Source organism: Cervus elaphus, chromosome 17, assembly GCF_910594005.1.
Source record: "Cervus elaphus chromosome 17, mCerEla1.1, whole genome shotgun sequence".
NCBI classification, from domain to species: Eukaryota; Metazoa; Chordata; class Mammalia; order Artiodactyla; family Cervidae; genus Cervus; species Cervus elaphus.
In genome coordinates, this window is record NC_057831.1 from 28,735,209 (window position 1) to 28,746,517 (window position 11,309).

Below are 11,309 nucleotides of genomic sequence, written 5' to 3' on the forward strand. Positions count from 1 at the left end.
TATAAGGCAAAATTTAATTTATTCAAGGAATTTCAAATTTACGAAATTTAAGAAATAATGGCACTGATCCATAGAAATGGATCACCACAGTTCAAAAGCATCACTTCTTCGGTACTCAGCCTTCTTTTGAAAAACTGATCAATGGAAAAGAAAAGTGTGCAGAAAAAGAGCCATACATATATAATTACTGAATGAAGTGAAATAAAGTGAAGCTACTCAGTCATGTCCAACTCTTTGAGACCGCAAGGATTGTAGCCTACCAGCTCCTCCATTCATGAGATTTTCCAGGCAAGAATATTGGAGTGAGTTGCCATTTCCTTCTCCAGGAGATCTTCCCTGACCCAGGGATTGAACCTGGGTCTCCTGCATTATAGGCAGACGCTTTACCATCTGAGCCACCAGGGAAGTAATACATCAAAATAATTACTGAAATAGAGTGAGGAAAGAATGGTCTTTTTGATAAATGATGCTGAATAATTAAAGATGAGCGCAATAAAGGACAGAAATGGTATAAACCTAACATAAGCAGAAGATATTAAGAAGAGATGGCAAGAATACACAGAACTGTACAAAAAAGAACTTCACGACCCAGATAATCACAAAAGTATGATCACTCACACTCACCTAGAGCCAGACATCCTGGAACGTGAAGTCAGGTGGGCCTTAGGAAGCATCACTATGAACAAACCTAGTGGAGGTAATGGAATTCCAGTTGAGCTATTTCAAATCCTGAAAGATGATGCTGTGAAAGTGCTGCACTCAATAGGCCAGCAAATTTGGAAAACTCAGCAGTAGCCAAAGGACTGGAAAAGGTCGGTTTTCATTCCAATCCCAAAGAAAGGCAATGCCAAAGAATGCTCAAACTACCAGACAATTGCACTCATCTCACACGCTAGTAAAGTAATGATCAAAATTCTCCAAGCCAGGCTTCAGCAATATGCGAACTGTGAATTTTCAGATGTTCAAGCTGGTTTTAGAAGAAGCAGAGGAACGAGAGATTAAATTGCCAATATCCGCTGGATCATTGAAAAAGCAAGAAATTTCCAGAAAAACATCTATTTCTGCTTTATTGACTATGCCAAAGCCTTTGACTGTGTGGATCACAATAAACTGTGGAAAATTCTGAAAGAGATGGGAATACCAGACCACCGGACCTGCCTCTTGAGAAACCTATATACAGGTCAGGAAGCAACAGTCAGAACTGGACATGGAAAAACAGACTGGTTCCAAATAGGAAAAGGAGTACATCAAGGCTGTATATTCTTCCCTGCTTATTTAACTTATATGCAGAGTACATCATGAGAAATGCTGGGCTGGAGGAAGCACAAGCTGGAATCAAGATTGCTGGAAGAAATATCAATAACCTCAGATATGCAGATGACACCACCCTTATGGCAGAAAGTGAAGAGGAACTAAAGAGCCTCTTGATGAAAGTGAAAGAGGAGAGTGAAAAAGTTGGCTTACAGCTCAACATTCAGAAAACTAAGATCATGGCATCTGGTCCCATCACTTCATGGGAAATAGAAGGGGAAACAGTGGAAACAGTGTCAGACTTTATTTTGGGGGGGGGGGGGCTCCCAAGTCACTGCAGATGGTGATTGCAGCCATGAAATTAAAAGATGCTTGCTCCTTGGAAGGAAAGTTATGACCAACCTAGACAGCATATTAAAAGCAGAGACATTGCTTTGCCAACAAAGGTCTGTCTAGTCAAGGCTATGAGTTTTTTCCAGTGGTCATGTATGGATGTGACAGTTGGACTATAAAGAAAGCTGAGTGCCGAATAATTGATGCTTTTGCTTTTTCCATTTATTTTTACTAGTTTGAGGCTAATTACTTTACAATATTGTAGTGGTTTTTGCCCTACATTGACATGAATCAGCCACGGATTTACATTTGTTCCCCATCCCGATCCCCCCTCCCGCCTCCCTCCCCATCGCATCCCTCTGGGTCTTCCCAGTGCACCAGCCCTGAGCACTTGTCTCATGCATCCAACCTGGGCTGGTGATCTGTTTCACCCTTGATAGTATACTTGTTTCAATGCTGTTCTCTCTGAACATCCCACCCTCACCTTCTCCCACAGAGTCTAAAAGTCTGGACACAGACACACATGCCAGCAGAGAGACAAGATGAGATTCCAGGGAGAAGAAAGGACACTAACTAGCCCAGGAGAAGAAAACAACCCTGTGGATATCTTGATTTCAGACTTTCAGACTACAGATTCATGAAATAAATAAATTTCTGTTGTGTGAGCCACTCAATCTGTGATATCTTGTTATGGTAGACTTAAGAGATTAATACAGTAACAATACCACCTATTGGCAAAAACTGCATCCTCATACACAGCTAATGTATATACACCAAGCTTGCTGTCACTTCAGGGCCTTTGCATAATACTATGACTTGCTTCCTCACTCATAACAGGTCTTTGAACAGATATTACTCTCTTGTGACGTCTTTCCTGACCTCTCTACCTAATACCTTATCACTCTTACCACATATTCTTTATTTTCTTTTCTTGCTTCATTCTGAGTAATTATTTATCACCCATATTTATTAGATATTTATTACACATCTCTCACACAGCTAACATGTAAGTCTCTTGAAGGGAATAGATTTCATCTGCTGGTTTTTTCTTTTTTTATTCACCTTACTTGGAATACTGCCTGGTATGTAGTTGGCAGTCAGTAAAAACATGCTTGAAGGGGATAAACGAATCAGTTTTCTCTTAATTTTAATTATTAGGCTTCAATATTACTCTGTCATCAGTAACTTTCAGTAAATGGATAATTGTTAAGTGAGAATAATTTATGGGTTACCTAAATTATGAATAAAGGTGTGAGGAAGAATCCAGGATAGAAAGCATTTACTAATATTAATCAAATGGTTTGATTTAACACTTTTCATTTTAACAAATCACAATGATCTCTGTAGTGGTTTGGTATAAAATCACCATATCAGAGGGAAAAATCATTCCATTGTTTATTTCTTCTCAAAGTAGCTGTCTCTTATTATGTAATTTACAAATTGCTAAATATATGTCTTTCAAAAAACAAGAATTGTTTAAGCAATGTATTTGGAGATCAATTATGCAAATTAAAATTTAAGGTAATCAGTGGGACACATGAAATGCTGGAACAAAGTGATTTTTAGTGTTGGTCTCATTTCTGTCATGCACAATATTTTATTTTCCCACATATATAACTATAATTAATAATTATAATTATTTAGCATGATTTAGATACAATTTCCCCTCTATATAGTCAGGGCAAGTGTGAACTGAGTTATTCAACAGAAAATTACTTTCTCCAATTCTACATATTTTGTCCAAAACAAATCTTATTCCTACTGCAAATATATGTTCTGTTTATTTTTTTAAATGATACTATAAATTATGTTTTATTAACACAGATGTAAATTCTAAGTTTGGAATTAGAATTTCCCTTTTTTAAAGAGTCTGATTAAATGCTTTAGCCTAACCACTTGCTTCATGAGTTACTGTTCATAGATATTTCTCATTCATAGCTGGCTGATTTGTTTCTTCATCATAAACACTCTACGATAAGCACTCAGACTGTCCTTTTTCCCCTTCATCAGAATTGGCCCACAACCTGCTTGAAAGCATTTCCACAGAGCTACAGATAAACATCAGCAGGTCACCTTCCACTGATTTATTATTTTTATTAGGATTTGAAATCATTACCACGGAAGAATGCATGCAAGTTACCTTGTTAAATCAAGATCAAAATTTAACTCAGTAAGGCACTCTTATGTGGTTCTAAACTTGTCATTTCAATCTGTTTTGTTTTTTTGCACTTAGATCTCTAACTCAGAGGCCTTTTATCTTATTTATTTATTTATTTATTTTTTTGCTGTCCTTTGGGCACTCCACCAACTTCTCTTACTTCTGTGACTAGATTTTTTTTTTTTTTGCTTCTATTGTCTTTTACATTTTGTTATTGTGGTTGGTCTTTCAGAATGTAAGACGGAACTATTCCATAAATGTTGGCTATTTTCAAGTTTCTATACCAATATTTGGTGAATCACAATCTATTGAAAGGTCAGAAGAACAATAATCTGTAAAATTAAGTAACTAGTATTAGATATTTAGCATATGGCTCTATCACAGACAATGATCCTTATGTGAACATGATCATCTTTGTATTGCTCATGATGAAATCTCAGTGACTACCTCAGTACTTGTCACGTAGATAGTGCTCAATAAATGTTTCTAAATGGATACTGTTTGCTTGCTTTTATTTGACACTCACATAGCCTTATCTATTTAACTGTTTCAAAGTCTTATCTATTTAACTCTATTTAAATCTCTGACTAAAATAGTTTCAATTGAAATGCATTCTTTGAATGCTCTTCTGGTCAGAGTATGGAGCTTTAAATAATGGGACTGTACAGTTTTATTTTCATTAAAATATATATTTTTTCCTACAATATACTTCTCAGTAAACTAAGAGAAAAATCATCATTTCCTTCGTCATTTCAACCTCTTACACAAGTGAAAATATAATTGTCAAAGAACTAATATTGACATTGGAGAGTATTATGAGAGAAAAAGTGAGTTAAAATTGCATGATGTTTACATGTACATGTAAAAAATCACTTGCAAATACTAAAGCTGTCATACTGAGAAAAGAGGCAGCTTTCATTAACCTAAATGAAAAGATGCTTGCAAGGTCAAATTTTCAGTGATTTGTCCAATAGAATTCCCCTAGGTTCTTTTGGGAGAATTGACCTAGGCTGACACACAGGATTAAAAAGTACAGAATTTCTGTATCTATTTAACTACCCTTAGATATGCCAACTAAAAAGTGGCACTTGCTATCTGCCTCTAAAGATTAGGTCACTAGCTACTGCAGCCACTGACCTTCAAAAACACCCTGAAAGGAGTTCAGAGTGGAGATCAGGAATGAGGCACTCTGTGCTCTGGGAAAAAAGGGCAAAACTGTCTTCAAATAATTAGGTACTATCAGGAGATTTTACGAGCACAGTTCTTGCATTTCTTCATAGAACAGCACAAAAATCATTAACCGAGACATCTGCTCCTCCTGAAGAGAAGCAAGCCTCTGCCAAAATGAATGTCTGACTGCATGTACCCCCATCCACTAAAATCATACATAATACTGACCTCCTCCCTAATTCTTTTTGGTGCAGTTTCTCAAAGCTGTTTGAATGATGCCTTTCAAGCTCTAGTCCTCATTTTGCCCCAGATAAAATACTTAACAACTCTCATGTTCTACTTTTCATTTTAGTTGACAAGTAGATGTATAAACTTTGCCAACAAAGGTCCATCTAGTCAAAGCTGTGGTTTTTCAAGTAATCATGTATAGATGTGAGAGTTGGACTATAAAGAAAGCTGAGTGCTAAAGAATTGATGCTTTTGAAATGTGGTGTTGGAGAAGACTTTTGAGAGTCCCTTGGACTGCGAGGAGATCCAACTAGTCCATCCTAAAGGAAATCAGTCCTGAATATTCATTGGAAAGACTTAGGTTGAAGCTGAAACTCCAATACTTTGGCCACCTGATGCGAAGAACTGACTCACTGAAAAAGACCCTGATGCTGGGAAAGACTGAGCGCAGGAGAAGAAGAGGGCAACAGAGGATGAGATGGTTGGTTGGCATCACTGACTCAATGGACATGAGTTTGAGTAAGCTCCAGGAGTTGGTGATGAACAGGGAAGCCTGGTGTGCTACAGTCGATGGGGTCACAAAGAGTTGGGCACAACTGAGCAACTGAACTGAACTGAACTGAGTTGTATAAACAATATGAAATACTTTTCTCCTTTATGAAAATCATCTCAACACAAGAAGAAACAAAGAGCCCAAGAAAGGGCTTCAGAGAATTTGTACACTCCTTTTGCCCTTTTTAGTTAATTAAGTGACCTCAATAAAATGGAGGGCATCCATTTTTAAATCTCAGGATCTCTGAACAGTAGATTATATCTGAAAATCAAAATACAAAACACCATCTCTGCTGTCAAGGGAAAGGCAGATTCATGGGTTGATTAATTTAGCTTTATGTTTCATCTATTTCTATCATTAACTTTTTGTTTTTGTTCTATTTATTGCTTTTTTTTTTCAGTTTTAATGAGAGATATTGAGAGAGATGATATTTTAAACTCATGGCTGAAATTATGTTTTTTGATGGTCTCTTTTATGTTTTTTCTCCCAGCTGACACACTATAAAATCAATTATTTTAGAATTAAATAAATTAAAGACATCTATTATAATCATATATGAAAAGATACTTTTAAAAATTAAATATGGGACAAGATTTTTGCTGTTTTATCATAAAGTGGAAAATCAAGTATCCTACAAGCCACATCTAACAGATGTCTCCACAAACCTGGCTTTTAAAGAGGCCTGTTTTCTGAATCTCAAGGCTGCTAAAAGCATCTCCCATCTGTGGGAAGTTATAGGTGGTGCAGAGGAAAAGAACCTGACTCCAAGTCTACAAAGATGTGGAGCCTGCATGAAGAAAGTTTGCAGAAGTCCAAGGAGATTGAAGAGGAAGATGAGATTGAAAGACTGGAATAAGGACATAAAGAATGGAAGGTTTTGGCATATGACAAAGTAGTGCAAAGTGGTTCAGTAGATCACCCATAAATCTAGCTTTATGTGCTTGCATCTTTTAGGCTTCCCACGTATTTTTTAAAGACCTGAAAATGGGTGTTTTATTATTACTACAATAAAGCCACTCTCATATTTAGCTTTATGTTGCCCTTGGTGTTTTATACATAAGTACTCATTCAATATATGTTTAGTTTAATTTAATTATAGATAGAATCTCCCAGTAGTCACAAATCACAACAGAGAAATGATTTTCCTTTCTTTTTTTCACTTTAGGATAACACTGAAACTTTGTGGGAAGGTGGGTTTACTTAAAGAGTATTTCTTTAATTATTCAATTAAATATAAGAATAATAGCAGACCTTTCCAAATGTAATTTTTTTAAAGTGTCTTAAAATTGTTGCCTTAGTTAATTTTGTTATTTAACTAATTTTGCAATTAGGTTAATTTTGATTGGTGTTAATATAGTATTACTATATGTTAAGGCAGCTTTAATTCTAGATAAAATTTTATCAGGCTTAAAAAGATAATTGTGATAGCGTTATTTAACTGCTTACTCAGAAATAGGAAATGGTGCTCCATATTAATCTGAAATATCTAAGAAAAAAGATTCGTGTGCTAATTTCAATGTCTCTGGCTGTCTGAAAAAAGACAGTTTTATAGTCGGTGCATGCTAAGTTGCTTCAGTTGTGTCAGACTCTATGGTCTTCTCTCCATGGCTCTTCTCTCTACGGGATTCTCCAGGCAAGAATACTCAAGTGGATTGCCATGTCCTCCTCCAGGGGGTCTTCCCAACCCAGGCATCAAACCCGTACCTCTTACATCTCCTGCACTGGCAGGCAGGTTCTTTACCACCAGAGTCACCTGGGAAGCCCTGATTTTATAGTACAGTACCGTAAAAGTTAATTTTAGTATGTAAATATTTGGCATAACTTTTCTGCTGGGAAACGTAAATCATATTGCTGATGCATCACATCATTTTTGAAGATCTTTAAAACTGTTTTATTGTTTAGAGTGGTAGCAAAATAGCTATTACTGTACATGAAATAGAAAACATTGCTCTTTCACAAAATCTAAATGTTGTTGGTATGACTCAGTTTTAACTTATATTTCCTCTTACTGCAACCTACCACAATGCACAAAATGTTATCAGGTAGCTATCACATAATTAGACTATTTTAATACAGCAATATCAAGAAATTCATATGAAAGCAAACATAATTCAAAAATTAAAATACCCTGTTACAAAGATTTTTTGCAAGCCTGTCTTTCAATCACAACAGAATTATTTGTCAAAGGCTTAAACAATACACGCATATTGACTACTCTTGAGAAACCTATTGCATTTCATTATTCAGAAAAGTGAGCATTGACTAGGAAGAATGTTGCGTTTGGATTACGCTTTGTCCTTGGGTCATGATTTTCCCTGTCCCTATCTCCAGTATTGTTAACTACTTAATGCACATCATCTTTTTGCCCCTAGTAAGTAAAATGCTCTTGACTGAGTCTAAGGATGATTGATGTCAGCAGAGTATAAAGATATATGAATGTATAATGGTTTTGGACATAAAACTTGACCTTCGTTTGTTTTTCTGCCTGTTTTTTTTTTTTGGTCTACTTTATTTGAAGTCAATTGACACATCATGCCCCTGGCCCCACCCTTCCCTCAGGATTGAGTGCCGAATTTCTCCCTTTTGTCTGAAAAGTAGTAACCAGGCATTTTTTTCCGCCCCCTAACAAAAGACCTTCCTAACTAGGGGAAAGAGAGAGATAGACAGAGAGACTAATTTTAGTGTTTTGTTCTATTTATTTTCTTTTTTTTTTAGTAGGCTAAAGAACAGGCCTCGCACAGGGTGGCTGCCCTGGAGGTTATTCTTCATTGTCTCAGAGACATATCAGGGCTAGTGCTGGTGTGGGAATTTGATTTTGTTACATAGCACGTCTTTACCCGTTGACAGCAGTAGCAGGGATAGTAGATCCACATTACCAAACTTTCTTCTCACTGCCTTATTTATCAGTGAAAATCATGTCCAGCAATGCATTTCAAGATTTCCGTAACACCAAAGCATAAAGCCCCATTCCAAGTTTTCATTTCCGCATAAAGTGGCTGTTGTTTGAACCATGTGTGTAAAGTGGAATCCACTTGTGCTAGCATGACTGCAATTAATTACATAAAGTATCTGACCAAATAGTAGCTGTAGTTTCACCTGAATATGAGAACAACAACCAACAGAGTGTGACAATTTGTCTCAATAAAATAAACTCTTACATAGTATGAATGCTGGATGCACACAAATGAGGTGGGTCATTTAAGCTCAGGCCATATCACAGCCATCTGGGCTCCATTTATGGCTCTCTACCTGGCTTTCTCTGCACCCTGTGTTGGATCTGATTTGACCACATGATACATATTGCTATGAAGCAGATGATATCCAAATACTTTAGTCTTCAAAGATAGTAATGGCAAGTAATGGCAATGACATCTCTCCTGTTCTGACACTTCTGTTTCTCTCTTCCCAATTTAAGAGTCCTTATGATTTCATAAGACCTATATGGATCATCTACAACAAAATTCTAATTTTAAGATCAGCTTATTGTGTGATGTGAAAGTCGCTCAGTCGTGTCCAACTCTTTGAGACCCCATGCACTATACAGTTCATGGAATTCTCCAGGCCAGAATACTGGAGTGGGTAGCTTTTCCCTTCTCCAGGGGATCTTCCCAACCCAGGGATCCAACCCAGGTCTCCTGGATTTCAGGTGGATTCTTTACCAGCTGAGCCACTAGGGAAGCCCAAGAATACTAGAGTGGGTAGACTATCCTTTCTCCAGGGGATCTTCCTGACCCAGGAATTGAGCTGGGGTCCCTGCAATGCAGGTGGATTCTTTACCAACTGAGCTATGAGGGAACCTTAATTTTATCTGTAACCTTAATTCCTCTTTGCCATGTAACACATTAGCATGGATTAGGGATCAGGATGTTAACATCTTAGAAGAGCATTATTCTGCTTACTATAGAAAGGCATTTTATAAAAACTGAGATAACATTTCAGATATCTAAGAGAAGTTGCCATTTGTATAGTACACAGACGAGCAACTCTAATCATGTAAAATTCCTGGTAGCTTGAGACAGTAATGCTAATTCTAGACCCAACCAGGCTATTGTGGATGTGATTTCTATCAACCATTACACATGGTGGCTCCAGGATTCGATGAGGTTTGAACTTTAGGGAGACAGTCTACTGGTTAATAGCTGGAGAAAGTGGGGCAGTCAGAGAATAAGATTTTCTCATTATTAAATAAAATATATCCTAGCTACCAATTTTATTTCTGTTATCTCTTCCACTAATTTTTTCTTTTGAAGGCTTTGCAGGATTAAAATAAGCCCTCTCTTATCTCTAAGACTTAAAAATGATTCTTGCACTAAACCATTCAAAACACTGAATAACTGAGCTTAAATTATTTAAGATTTCTAACTTTTAAGTGTTAAAAGTGATTCTTGCTGTGGAATGCTCTGAAACAGTGAACAACAGCATTTAAAAGATTTAGAGTCAGGGGGTTACATGCTGGTGAAACCGAGTATGGCCCTGTGGAGCTCCTAGACAAGGAGGACTTTCTGTCCCTCATTTTCTTGTTGGTCGTGAACAGACCCCAGCCTTCATGACCTTCCCTGGGTTCCAAAGGGTAGATTCAAACAGTTGCTAGTCAAGGGAGAAGCAGCCAAGAAACCACCTAAGGTGAGATTAAAGGAACCAGAGAAGCCCATCAAGATTACCTCGGACGACAGGAACGCAGGCCTCGCACACAATTAATCTTAGAGCAACCCCACACTTTAACTATTGCTGTAAAACTCCTCATCAAATCCTCCAGGAATGGATCACATAGTTTTCAGGGCAGAAGCCTGCTGTGTCCCACTTTGCCTGGCAAAGCATTAAGCTATTCTTTTCTACTTCATCCAAAACCCTGTCTCTGACATTTGATTTGGCACCAGTACACAGAGGTCAAGCTTCTGGCATCACCGATGCATCTGCTCTGTTCCATCATCAGATCAGTTACATCATTAAGAAAAGAGACACTGTCAGCCTCCTTCTTAACTTCCTAACTCTGTGTGTGTGTGTGTGTGTGTGTATAAAATGATAACCACAGCACAAAATTTATCCTGTTTTTGGAACACTGAAGTATGCTTTAGCTTCTCTGCTGTGAGGCTGTGGGGATACTTTTTACCAGGTTTTTCTCTACAGGATGTTCATACACATACACATACACACACACACATTTTCTTCATATATATCTTTCTTTAATACATCAGGCTATAATAATAAATGTAGATATTCATTACCTTTGGTTAATATTCTGTGCTTTTAAGATAGCCAGAGTTTAGTTTTCTTCAAGGAAAACACAAAGCAACTGCCAAAATATTATTTATAGGTGAACTATTAATTATATATTCCATATTTTATAAAGATTTAAATATGACAGAGAAGACATATTTATTTTGTGAGTGTTAGACAATAGTTTAAAGCTTTTTTTCCTCCATGTAAATATTGTCGTCAAGACTATTCCTTATATTTTATACCCCACAATCTGCTTTTTTGTGGCATCTCTTCCTGTCTTTATCAGTGGCTCTATTGTTTCACTTGAAATGAACACTTATTTAGGCTGAAGACTTTCAAGTGAATCAAAATGTTCTGAGTTCATCTACACTGAAAATACTGAATTGTCAGAAAACA

General features: G+C 36.9%; 1 non-coding gene across 1 annotated transcript; it reads right to left on the minus strand.

Moving 5' to 3' along the window:
• Positions 1–332: 332 nt before the first annotated feature.
• TRNAY-AUA lies at positions 333–405 on the minus strand. The gene has a single exon. It is a non-coding gene; the product is annotated as a tRNA-Tyr (tRNA).
• Between the last annotated feature and the right edge of the window lie 10,904 nt (positions 406–11,309).